Source organism: Lissotriton helveticus, chromosome 4_1 (assembly GCF_964261635.1).
Source record: "Lissotriton helveticus chromosome 4_1, aLisHel1.1, whole genome shotgun sequence".
In the NCBI taxonomy this organism is placed as follows: domain Eukaryota; kingdom Metazoa; phylum Chordata; class Amphibia; order Caudata; family Salamandridae; genus Lissotriton; species Lissotriton helveticus.
In genome coordinates this window covers 1819581175-1819594442 of record NC_136063.1, presented here as the reverse complement: position 1 = coordinate 1819594442, position 13268 = coordinate 1819581175, and the positions used below count along the sequence as shown (strand labels likewise).

Here is a 13268-nt window from a genome sequence, read left to right as displayed (position 1 = left end):
ATTCGCAAAAAAACTATGAGGCTGAGTATTGTGGCGTGAATGAATTTAGTGGGTTTCAAGCAGGGTACCATCGAGAAAATAAGAAAACGGTACGACTTGGATCAAGAACGAAGGAGAGAGTGGCCAGGATTCTAACTGAGCCACGTGGTACAGAAGGAGGACCTCTCCTCAGCCACCAAACGACTCTTGAGGAACTCATTGAGTCAACCCTTGTGCCTGAGAGATTCAGTGGTTTCAGTTCAATCCACACATCACTACCACCCTCAACTGCTGAAGGTAAGATAATTATTTTCAATATTTATATTTAAACTTGACATTTACTTATTTTGATTTATTGGAGCTGTTTATGGCTTGGTTTAAAATTTTAGAAACGTGAGATAAATAATGTAATACGCACTCCAGATGAGCTTTTGGATTTCTCTTTGCAAAGCATTATGGTAAACGTAGTGCTTTCAATTTATGTAGCCTACCGACAAGCATTACGAAATGTTCAAACATGACCCATACAATACCAAAATGTAACAAAATCTACTTTCTACAACCACATTAGTATGAATAGCTGATATCTTTTTTTAAATAAAAAATTAAAGCTACAGTTTTGTTATATATTATCACAGCTATATGCAGTCTGCTCTTGGGCAGATGTGCCAACACAGAGAAGACAAGAGCCTGACGCAGAGGCACCTCAAAGCACTGTAGCTGAACTGGAAGAAGTTAATGAGCTACAATACATTACCACACCACCTGGTCCTTCAAGACACAGGACAAGAGTCAGCACCCTCTGAGGTTTTCCTGAACAGTCTGAGGAATCACCAACACCCAGGGACATTCCACCACTGGCTATAAGGGCTAGGGAATTGGGCATGAGGATTTTCCAGAGGTGTTGCAGTACTTTGAGGTCCAGGTCCTCTGTTGGCTTAGAGGCATCCATGTTGTCAGTGCAGAGCCTACAACATAAAAGTGTAAAAGGAAATAGCAAACAGTTAGAGGCTATTGAAAAAACAATAAAAGATGGTTTTGAAAAGGTTTATAATACTGTAGAGGACAATAAAACTATCAGTTGTGGGAAAACTTGCTAACATAATTGAGGCAGTGACTCATTTATGTACTGTTATGCAACAGGTAAGTGTGTCTCATAGATGTTGACATTACCAATATATCTCGCGTATGGATAGTTTCCATCAATCGGCTCACTGTCTTGCGCATGCTACTGCCACTTTGGAAGGCATATGGTTAACCTCCAACGTTGAAATAGGCACTTTAGTAGGGATGTGGCTCTTGGCCTTGTATGTGTAACCACTGCCCTAGAAAGCATCCAAAACACACAAATAGCTACTGATGGTTAAGTAGATGGTGGAGAAATTGAAAAGGCTTTAAGCCTAAAGAGCATCTCTGTTTCAGAAGCTTCAGCGTGGTTAGGACTCCTAACCACGCTGAAGCTGTTGATGTGTCTGCACCTGCTACTACTGCAACCTCAGAAAAGGGGCAGCATTGGGAGAGGAAGAAAAAACATTAAACAACTGCTTTGTGGTTGCCATTTTTTCACGCTTTTTTGTTCGACCAAATCTAAGTTTGTTCATACTTTTGAGACAAGTATTGTGACTTAGCAATATTATTTACTAAGTACAAGCCTGAAGATAAAGGTTCTGTTTACTTCCAGAAGCGGCAACACAGTATATTGTGTCTTTTGTGAAAAAACACTTCTATCAGTACTTACCATAAAAGAAATGATTAGCAATGTCTGGTTGTCATGTTCATCCTTCGGCAACTTTTGAAGGATCGGGAGGTAGATATGGTAGTAGATTCAATTCATTATTATGTGTATATGGTGGGGACTCCCTATATAGTTGCTAAATTATGCACTATAGTACAGGTAGCTATAATCTTACAGGAGATTTCAGGGCTATATTGCAGTGCTCCATCAAACCAATGCAGGCACATAAATCTTCCCTTCAAAACTCGAATAGTTTGCTCAACTACAGAGTGTGCTCTTATGTGAGTAGTATTGTATCTTCCCTCACTATGGGTGGGTTTAGATATGGTGTTGAAAGCCAAGGCATTAATGCATAAACAACATCTTATATAAAATAAACAAATTGGTATTAATAATTCATATCAACAACCCAGGCTTTATTGGCCACATGCATCATTGTAGGATTTTGCATTTCCTAAATTGCGAAAATTAAGGAATCGCAATTTAGGAATTGCAAAATCCTATGCATCAAGAAATCCTAATTTTTTTTAGGATTTCTTAATTTTCGGAATTTGCGATTCCTTAATTGCGAATCGCAATTAAGGAATGGCATTACATTGATTCCTATGGGCCTAGAGGCCCATAGGAATCAATGCCGTTTTGCATTTCTTTTTTTGGGAAATCGCAATTTGTTGATGCATTGTAAGGGTGCAGAGGGGAGTCCCCCCCTGCACCCCTGAAATGTATTTTAAAGTGCATGTTTCACACACACATGTCCTAAGGACATGTGTGTCTGTAACATGACACTTTCCAAAATGCATTTTTGTGCTTTTTCAAAGATTTTCGCAAATTAACACGAGGGTCAATCTCGTGTTAATTTGCACTTCCTATTTCAAAATTCGCATTTTTTAAAAAATTGATGCATTGCATTTAAGGAATCGCACAAATGCGATTCCTTAAATGCATTCGCATTTTTAGGAAATGCAAAAAAAGCGAATTTTGAAACATTGTTTCATGCATCTCAACAACGTATTTAGGAAGTGCAAACGGCCGAATTTACCGATTGGCACCATTTGCACTTCCTAAATAGGTTGATGCTTGTGGCCGTTTGTGTCTTAATATCTACTCATACACTTAGCATGTACATGTCTATCACCAAAATCTCCTCTAGCTAGAGGACTGTAAATACCACAGTGTCTAAACTTTTAGAAATTGTGGCTGCTGCCTTGGAAATGTGCTACTATGTCTGTGATGTTACGTGATGCATCAAACACAACCTGTATGTCTAATGAGTAAGTATCATTCCTGTTTTTAAATAAAAACTCATTAGCAGATGGCGGGCACATGCCTACATGAGTACCAACAATGCAACTTATGACGTGGCAAATGTACTATCCAATAAAAATTTAATTTGGTCTGTTATAAATCCTGTTGAGTGTGACGGAAAATGATATGGTTAATAATGTTTGCTAACATTACATCTAGAAAATGCCTAAATAATCTAGATAAGGCACCATGTTCAGAGCCCTTCCGACCGAATCGGTCAGTGCCGGCCGGATTCCATTCCCGCCGAGCCATTCCGATGGGCTCGGTCGGAATGGAATCCGACTCGGATTTCCGGATGGCCTACGACAGGCTCGGAGAGACCGTCTGCCATCCGAAAATCCTCCAGTACTCCCACGGTCGCCTCTTTACGACCGAGGGAGTACGATGGCGGTTTTTCACTGCCTTTTCGTGCCGGTCTGTCCGGCAGGAAAAGGCAATCGGAAACTGTCTTTGGGGCCCCCAGCAGGGCCCCCATGGGTGCAAGGCTGCCAAATGGCAGCCTGGGGGCACCTATGGTGCCCCTCCGTGGATCCCTGCACCCGGTGGTAGGCACCTTGGGGTGCCGGACACAGGGTGCAGGGGTGAACTGCACCCCTGCTTTTCTCAATGCAGGCATGCATTCTGCTCGGAATTTGCGAAACTAAAGTGTCGGTTACAAAGATTCAGGAGACTCTAATGGTATTCGAGCAATCCGTGGTATCTGTTAATCTTAAACTACAGCAATTTAAAACTATTTATTTGATGTGTTATACACCTAGCCGTATCTCTGAGTGGGCACATTCAAAAGCCTCGGAGAAGTCATTCTGTCCGAAGTGTCACCACCACTTTGCTGCCCATTTATCCCATATGTTTGTAGAATGCCCCTCACTTAATATTTACTGGGTAGCTGTGATCCAACTGTTAACAGACTGGCACGGCTGTGAGTTTCGATTGGAAAAAAAATCTCCTTGGGTATAAATGGGGACTGGATATACATCTCGGCTCATTAGTTGCAATTGCAATTGTTAATGCCCGACTATGTATCACCCGGGCCTGGATTGATCACTGTTCGCCCAAGGTCAGTGAGTGGTGGGCGTTTTTACAGCACATATTAGAATGTGAACAAGCCGTCGCTAAAGCTTGTGGCCCTTGTTCAGTAAAGAAATTTGAGAAAATTTGGGCAAGGCTTCGGTGGGTCTGATTAGGTCCTGCTGTGATTATCACTATTTGGTTTCAAGCAAACGTATACTATTAGTAACTTTTCAGTTCATGTTCTTTTTTTGTCTGTTTGTGACGAGGAGGACCCGGACTCGGGCCCTCCCGGCTTACCTTTACCTGTGTCCCCTCTTTTTGTGCAGCACACAGACACATGGAAAACAGCTGACGACAGGATACACCCCCTACAGGACACGGAGGAGCCGTGTTACTTTAACTGGGCGGAGCAGGACCCTGAACCCGCCCACCAGCTGGAGCTAAAAGAACGCCCGGAACAGACTCAGGTGTGTGTTACACCCGGAGGAGTCGGAGAGTGGTGGCGTGAGAGAGGAGCTGAGTGGACTAGGACGGAGGAAGGAGAACCGAGGATTGCAATCGAGGAGGAGTCGGGAGAGCAGAGGAGGAGGTCGGGACAAGAGACGAGCGAGGAACATCAGCTGGAAGAGTCGGGAGAGCAGAGGAGGAGGTCGGGAGAGGAGACGAGCGGGGAACATCGGAAAGCGGAGGCAGGAGAGGTACAGCGGAGGACGGAGACCGGAGCCGAGGGGAGAAAGACCAGAGACTACTGCGACAAGCCGGGAGGCCAACGGGAAGGCGCATCGCCCAGCCACACTTCACATGAAGGGTGGCTAGAACAGGTACGGTCACGGTTCACGGGGTGGGCGGGCCGTAAGTGGGGTAAACCTCCGTGACACCAACCAACGCCCTTCGGTGCACAAACCCCCCCCTCACTTCACCGGCACCTTAGACTTGAAGAGCACGTGTGGTCCCTCACTTCCCTACCCCGAGTACGCAAGTAAACAGTAGCCTAATGTTGGTTTCTTTCTGTTTTGGGCGGCGTTCCTGACGGGAGTTGAGAAACGGCGGACTCAAGGCCTACAACACCCAGAAGGCACCGGGAGTTCCGGCGGCAAGGAGCGGCAAAACAAGCATCAGAGGACGCCGACAACCCGCTACCGTTCTACAGGGTGCCAGTACAAAAGAGGAGACAATACAAAACAATAAAACCCTCGTTACCTAGAACTCCCGTGTCAGTAAGCTTATTTGAGAACCCAGCCAAAAGCCCACACTGTTGTATGTTTTTTCCTCTTTGTAAATTGTTTCAAGTGCAAGGAATGGGACTGCTTTTGTTTAAAATGCAAATAAAAAAATTAATAAAAAAAAGAGACAGGGAGAAAAGAGGGAGGGTGAAGAGTTAGAGAGCTAGTGAAGTATGAGTAATAAAAGCTTGAGGATTAAGGGGATGGAGAAGAGGGAAAGGATATTCAGTGAGTTAGAGAAAGGGAAGAGAGTGAGGCAGAGAGCACAAGAATAGGGAAATGAATGAGGAAAAGAGTAGGAAAGGGAGATAGAGGAGAAAAGAGAGAAAGTAGGAGAGGGCAAGAAAGCTATGTAGGGAGAGGAGAATGGGGTAAAGCATAAGAGAAAGTGAGAAATGGAGTGAGAGAGGTACAGCTACGTTAGAGTGATGAACGTTAAGAGGTAAGAGAAAAAGAAGGAAAATTGAGTGAGAAGGAGGAAGAGGTGCAAGGAAAACGAGGGAGAGGGCAAGATTGAAACAGAAGGAGAGATGAAACGAGAGCGAGCTAGAGAAATAAACATTGAATAAGAGGGTGCGCCGAAGGTCCTGTAGCTAGTATACAATTTGAGATTACCTCCCTGCCGGGAGGATAAGGATAGCAGCTGGACAGAGAGTAAACAGTAATCAGAAACCCGCCGGACTGACAAATACAGAGTGGAAAGTAGTAACAATAGAAGTTGTCAAACACAACCCAAAAGCTTTTTCGAAGGTGTTCTTTCACAAATATTGTCTTAGCTACTAGTTTGCTAAAAGCCTTTTTAAAAAATGAAAATTGAGGACACGTGAAGTACAATAAACCATGCTTTGGTGATAAAACAATTGGCAATTTAATTTCCCAAATAAAGGTACCCCAGCGTCTCTCCCACCTCAAGTTCCAGGAAACGATTCGAAAATAGTTTATTACGTAGAACCTATGCCACAGCCTGAGGCAAAATATACTAAAGAGTGCCCAGAGACACCAGTAGATAATGAAAACAATCCACACATGTTAAAGAATGAAACACAGAGAAGTGGTGGGTTGGAGGGGAAAGAAACAACACAGGCAAATTTGTTTTCATAAAAGTACCTAAATCACAGTGCAAGCAGCGGAAAGACACTAAGTAAGCAGAATCAATTTGTACAGGAAGTGATGCCTGGCCTGCGCCGACCAAGTAGGAGGCAGCAAAGAAGAAGTGACACTGAAGCCAGGGAATGGTAAGCAATGGGCGGGCTCCAAGCCAGGCCCGGTTCTAGTGGGTGGGCGGGGTGGTCCAGGCCCACCCAAACATGAGCCTTGCCCACCCAAACATGAGCCTTGGCCCTTGCAGTGAGTGCTTGAAGGCCAATAGAAAATGGACACTTCAATTTAAAACGTTCCTCTGAACGTTGTTTTTCTTCGGGTTTTAGGAGTTGCATAATTGGGCCTGGGCTCTTTCTCACAGGCACCCTCAATAATGCATCTCCTTTTAGAAAGGTGGGCTGTGTCTCGTGCAGGAACATAGGGGCATGGCGAAAGGGGACAAATCCTTTCTTTGGCACCGGTGCCCTTTGCCTACTGTCCTGCTGCGTGGATATATTTTTTTCTTTGCACCACAGGAGAAAAGTAGTTTATTTAATCTAATTCACCTTTCCTGGCCCCTGCAGCTGCTTATCACATCAGACTGTGACACAAAGTTTGACTAATGGAGCAGGTAAGGGAATGTGTTACTATTTGTTTTTCTTTTTAAAATCTGCACAGGCCCAGCAGGACACATACTTTGTGTATGCTTCATTTAAACAATTTTTATCATTATCATGGCTGATGCAGGACAACAATAAACAAGCATTTGCAATGCAATAGGTTTTGCATTTACACAAGACCTATTGCATTGCAAATGGTAGGCATCGCGGACAAAGGGAGGTGAGGGGAAGAAGGCACGGACAACAGGAGGGGAGAAGGAGGCACGGACAACGGGAGGGAGGGCGGGGGTGGAAAAGAAGGTGTAAAGTCAATCAATCAATCAATCAGGGGTTTGTATAGCGTGCTACTCACTTGTGAGGGTCTCAAGGCGCTAGGGAGGGGGCGGCTTCGGATCAAGTCGTGGGGCCCTAGGCCCTCATATAATAATAGTAAGGACATAGACTCTGGACTTAGATGGTAGAACTTGCCCAGGGCACGTGCGCCTGGACCCTTTTAGTTACAGGGTCACATTTCCTTTGACGCCTGCGCTAGATCGGTGTGGGGTGCATACATGCCAACATTTTAGGACAGGGACGTGGGAGATTTAAAATAAAAAATCGTGAGAATGAAAATTCCTCATTGACTTCTATTGTTGAAAATGCAATTTCAGGTGGGAGACAGCTAAAATAAAGCAATTTTTGGCTTGAAAAATCGGTAGTCTCCCTCCTGAATCGGTTCTATTGGCATGTATGGTGGGGTGGGGTGTGAGCCAGCCCTCTGGGAGTGGCTGGTACTTTGGAACACTAGACCAGCAGGTCAGTACAGAAGGCACGGACAACGGGCAGGAGGGTGAAAAAGATGTCACAGACAATTGGAGGACAGCAGGAGGGGAGAAGAAGGCACAGACAACGGTCGTGAGGGCGAGGAGGTGGAAAAAAGGCACAGACAATGGGAGGGAGAGCACAGGGGAGAAGGCACAGACAACGGGAGGGGCAGGGGAGGGGAGAAGAAGGCTCAGACTACCGGAGGGAGGGCAGGGGTGGAAAAGAAGGCACGGACAACGGTAGGGTTGGGCATAGCTGCCAAGGTTTCAGATTGCCATGTGTGACATTTTTATAATTTCAGTGTTATTATGAGTGACATTTCAACGAGTATGAGTGACACTTTCTCGCGAGCAAAACAAAGCAGTGAAGACGAGAGAAACATATAAAAATTGCAAATTACAACCATTTACTCAATGAGAAACCATGTACTAGTTTCTCAGTGTACCCCTGCTTCCTTTGTTGCAGGAGTGAAATGCCTGGCAGTCATTACTGCACTTTGTGAAATATACATCAATGAAGTTTGAATGGGAGCATCAGAAGGCTGGGAAAGGCCTCTGTGCAGTGATACTGTGAACACTGGAATTGAGAGACAAGGAGGCAGAAAGAGATGTATTAACTGACACTGGGACACAGATACAGAGAGATAGACACGAGGGCATTATAAAGACATGGACAGACTGCCACTACAATTTAATGCAGAAGCGGGGTAGAAAGGCAGAGGTAACATCTCACTCCTGCGTCTGGGACCACAGGATGTGTGAGGCCCCAACAACTGCAACAACACACTGGTACCTAGTGTTGACGAAAAGAAAAAACAAAATACAGTTTGCACGCCAATGTCCCCCCAACCCCCTCCCGCTACCGGTAAAATAAATCTCAGGTCAGGACTCGGGCTGGTACCACTGTGATCCGAGTGATTGGCGTGACCCAGCCGGTGCCCCAACAGCACCGGAGTCCCAACATCTTGTCGGTGCTGATCTACCAATGTGCCCGAGAGTGCGCTCAAAATGATATAATTAACACGCACGGACAGACACTCGGTGGGTGGCAAATGGTAACTACTTACTTACTGTTCTGAATCTTCAGCCAGGCAGCGCTGCATGACTGACATTGGCAACTCTCTGCAGCAAACTGCCAGGCTCAGGCGAACCTCCAGGAACCCTCGGGGCACTCACTTCGGTTTGCCGCCTGCGCCCGCGTTATTCCATGCTGCGGCCTGTTCATTTGAGTCCTGTCTATAACTATCCTGGTGGCGGCTGAGCAATGGCCATAAAATAAGCCCCACTGTGCGACGGCCCAACCGGTGCAGGCACTAGAGTCAGCAGTAGTGCGCAAATGGAGCGCCGAGAGCAGCAGGCATGATGACGCACTGTGATCACCAATTGGGCACTGGCAGCGAGCAGTGCGAGTAAATGCTGCCGCTTAAATTAAAGTAAGAAATTCAGTAACACTGCCACATGCTCCCACCGCGGCCCGCCCACCTCAGGAGAAACTTGACTTCCAGGCTGTCTCCCTCACAGGCCTCCAGCCGCGATGACTCCCCAGGCAGTGTGTCCAGTGCAGGACTCGACTCGCACGGCAAACAGGTGGCAGACGCCAGTTCAGTTCAGGGTGCTGAGACACCACTCTGGCGTCGGCCGAGGTCCCGGGTCAGCCAGGTCAAAGGCCGGTCAATCAGTGTCGGAGAGTCGCGCCGGGGGATTCAATATGCAGCGGCGCAGATTTGTAACATTGTAGCACTCCAGAGCTGAGCACACAATAAAGATCAGTTAACAGTTTAGTATCTGAGCTAGAGCTGCTGGCAAGTCTGCGGGGACCAGCAGGTACACAGAGGCGCCAGGGGCGTGCGCTAGCACCCTGGCATAGCCAATTTCAGAGTGGCATTAATACCTCGGCCCTCGCGTCTTACCTCGGAATTTCAGCTCGTGCTCTATCTTCGCCAAGGGGGGGGGCGCCGAGCGCTGTTAGCGTGGGTCAGGGAGTCAGGGTGCTGCTGCAGCGGCCGGGCAAGCGGCAGGACGAGGAGGTTCCAGAGAGGGAGGCTGACTGAGGGTGGGGATGCGGCGGCTGCCAGCTCTGCTTGCCGTCCGCACAAAGGAAACCGGAAGTCATATACATGCGAGTATATCTATGCACAAGGGTGAGAGAATGGATACCACTGGCTAGATCGTTGCGGGGGTGAGACAGAGTTGCGTCAATGCAGCACCCTTTACAGACCTCCCCTCGCTATACCGAGCACCCTTCTTGCCCAGCTGGCGGCCGAGCATAGTCCCAACGCCGCCCCCATCGTGCTGCTGCTCCGGGAACGCCTTGTGATTCCGTCCTAAGGTCGCAGCTCCCACGGGGTACTCTACCGCAGCTCGCAGCCCCTGCTGTTTACTATTTCCCTTAGCTTTCGATTTCCCGTAATGTCAGTTCGCCACCCCCTTGCAGTACGTCACTTCCGCTTATCATGTATGTACCTACCAGGATTCTTTTGCGTGCGTCACTTTTTTTTTTCAGGCAAAGCAGCGCATGCCCAGGACATAAATAAACAATAAGATGCTACGATTGTAGAGTGATCGCTCTACGTACTTCTGCCATTGTTAAACGCCATGTTTGTTGGCTTTTTATTCTCCATGTCTTATATTTTTTTTAATTGAATTTGTCACAATTCGCTGCATAATTAGGGAAGAAGCCAACAAATGAGCAGGGGGAGCCAAGCGAAGGCTCTAAAGGTCCCGTGCACGAACCTAGCCATCGGTTTGGCATCGACATTTTGCAAACAAGTCAGGTCCCGGGCCGGCCAGCCAATCACAGCGCGGCCCGGGAATGACGTCACGGGGGTGTCCCGGGCCGGCAGCCAATCACAGCGCGGCCCGGGACAAAGGGGCGGGGCTTAAAAAAAGCACGAGAAACGCCCCCGAATCGCGTTTTCGCCGAGAAAGCGCGATTGACAGCCTCTGTCTCCCAATGGCTAGCCTCCATTTATGGAGCTAGCCAATGAGAGACAGAGGCGGGTCATCTATCAGATAATAGAACTCAAGAGGTTTTGCTAGCGCATGCGCACTATGTGCGCACTTGCAGGCAAAACCTAAAAATGTCCAGATTATGCTGGTGATTAATGATCCTGAAGAGCAATAATTTTTCTGCTAGTAGTTTTTAAATGCAGATATACTCTTTTTTGTGGAAGCTCAGTGGGTTACTGCCTTTGTCACATAGATCCTTGTGTTACTTGCAGTTCAGAAGTTATAATCCTAACATATATCATCCACAATAGAGTTTGATTTATTTATCTAATGTGTTTTGGATTATTGATTGTTTACATCGTTTTTTAATATGCCTAGTGATTATAAAGTGTGTCTTTACCTGATGTGAGACTCACGATTATCACTCCTCACATTCTAATTTATGTTGGAGGAATAATTGTGTGGCCACCTAATGGTTATGGATCTGTCCATCAATGAGTACCTATTTTTCTTGTGATTTGACATGATGGATCTGTACAATAAGTAAGAGTTGATCAATTATCTACTCATGTACTTAAAATGTTGGTACACTAGGTATGTTATATCTACAACAGTATAATCCGTTTGTTTTTATCATTAACTGTCACTATATATATATGTATATATATATATATAGAAAGACAAGACAGCCATTAAAGGCTTTTTTACTTGTCAAACGTGCAAGGCTTGTAAAAATAGTGTGAACAGAAAATCAATGAAGTTATCAAAAAATCACAAAGCCTTCACTATTGAGAAACATCTATCATGCAAATCTGACTATTGTGTCTACGCACTTTGCTGTCCATGTCCCCTGGTGTACATCGGTAGCACGATACACCAGGTTAAGAAAAGAATCTTGGAACATACCAGGGCCATTTCCAATGAGGACAAGAATGATCCCATTGCCAAACATTTTAAAGACTTTCACCAGAAAAATGTTAAGCTGTTACAGTTTTGTGCCCTTGACAGGATTCCAATTTCTGAGAGGGGAGGTAACAGACTCAAACAGCTCAGGCAACTTGAATCGAGAATGATAATTAAATAGATACGGTTCAACCGTTGGGTCTTAACAAGGATGAGGAGTTATCTGTCCATCTTGGTTAAAAAATAAAAAAATAACAAAATAACACTGTCTCCACCCACTTTTCATACAATGACCTGAGCACTGTAAAACTCGAAGCATTTAATCAGTTTTTATCTGTCTTTCAATTTTAGTGATTGTATTTTCTTGTTTATGTTTGTAGGAGACAAGTTGTCCATAGGCAGTCGGAAAGTGGACCTAGTGACATCCAATTGAAATGAAATGGAATTTATTAAGATGTCAAATTATGAACAATGAGATATTTGGTGATGACATTAGCCCACGTGGGCAGCACACAAGAAATAGAATAACCAGAACATCACGTATGAGATTGGACAATGCCCAATAGGGCTAAACATCATACAAACTTGAGTTGGAAAATGCCCACTGGGGCCAAATTATGCTGAACTCTGTATAAATTTAAATTGCATTCAATATGAATTTTCAATATGAATTCAATTGGTAATGTGAATAAGTCCTGATAGTTTAAACATGTGATTATAATAACATTGTTACAATGCTAAACAGTTGTTTCACCAATCTAAAGAATGTATACTAGTGACATCAGTTGATTCCAAAAAACATTCAAAGATGGCCGCCACTTTTTGGTCCTTAATCTTACCTGCTGGGGACTGGTAGTCCTACCTTTATTTTTTACTTTATTGTAATTTGAAATCACTTTATAAAAAGCACTAATGAACAAACTGATGTTACCCGTGACCAAGGTGCGGCTGCACCGAAATGCGTCGGGCGTTCTGACCATTTTTGCTTGATTAAAAATTCATCACGCTTATGAACTTGAGGCTCGAGTTTCCTTCTTTGAACTACGAAAGTTGGGGTGAAGAAATATATATATATATATATATATATTTAGGATTTTAGGATGGAAGTGATACCAGATGTGGTCAATTAATAGCATTTTTTCAGTCTAATCATCACTCAGAATCCTTCCATATATTTCTGTGGATGGATGGATATTATTGTTCATAAATTATAGATACTCAGACTTTGTGTTATCAACAGTATGCATTCAGGAGATGTTTTTCCTAAACAGTATGTAGCTATGAGGTTCCATGTGTTTATGTGTAGCTTTACCAATAATGATTGTAAGTGCATTGTGATATGTCAATTTTTATATTAAATAGATTGTTATTGTTTTGATAAGGCTGAATTACCTTTTCTTACCTTTTCTTAACTATGCATTTTTAATTCACAGCAAACATTGTGGCTATTCCTGAAGAAGGTGTGTTGTACGCCGAAATGCGCGTCGAGACAAAATCCCAACTTTAGTGCCACCTTTTTTATGTATTTTATTTTTTGTATTTTTATTGACTGTATACAAATAGTTTTGACCAATATATATGAATTGTAATGCATTGTGGAACTTTTTTAACAAAACCAATTATTAAAAATTGAAGGTATTTTCTGTACTTATTGCCTCCC

At 44.6% G+C, this 13268-nt stretch overlaps 1 long non-coding RNA gene across 1 annotated transcript in view; it reads left to right on the top strand.

Annotated features, from left to right (window-relative positions):
* Nucleotides 1-12622, top strand: part of LOC144827692 (uncharacterized) — a 56242-nt gene extending 43620 nt beyond the window's left edge. Inside the window, exon 2 of the long non-coding RNA XR_013610307.1 lies at nucleotides 11989-12622. This is a non-coding gene — a long non-coding RNA (uncharacterized LOC144827692). The remainder of the gene's footprint in view (nucleotides 1-11988) is intronic.
* Nucleotides 12623-13268: the final 646 nt, after the last annotated feature.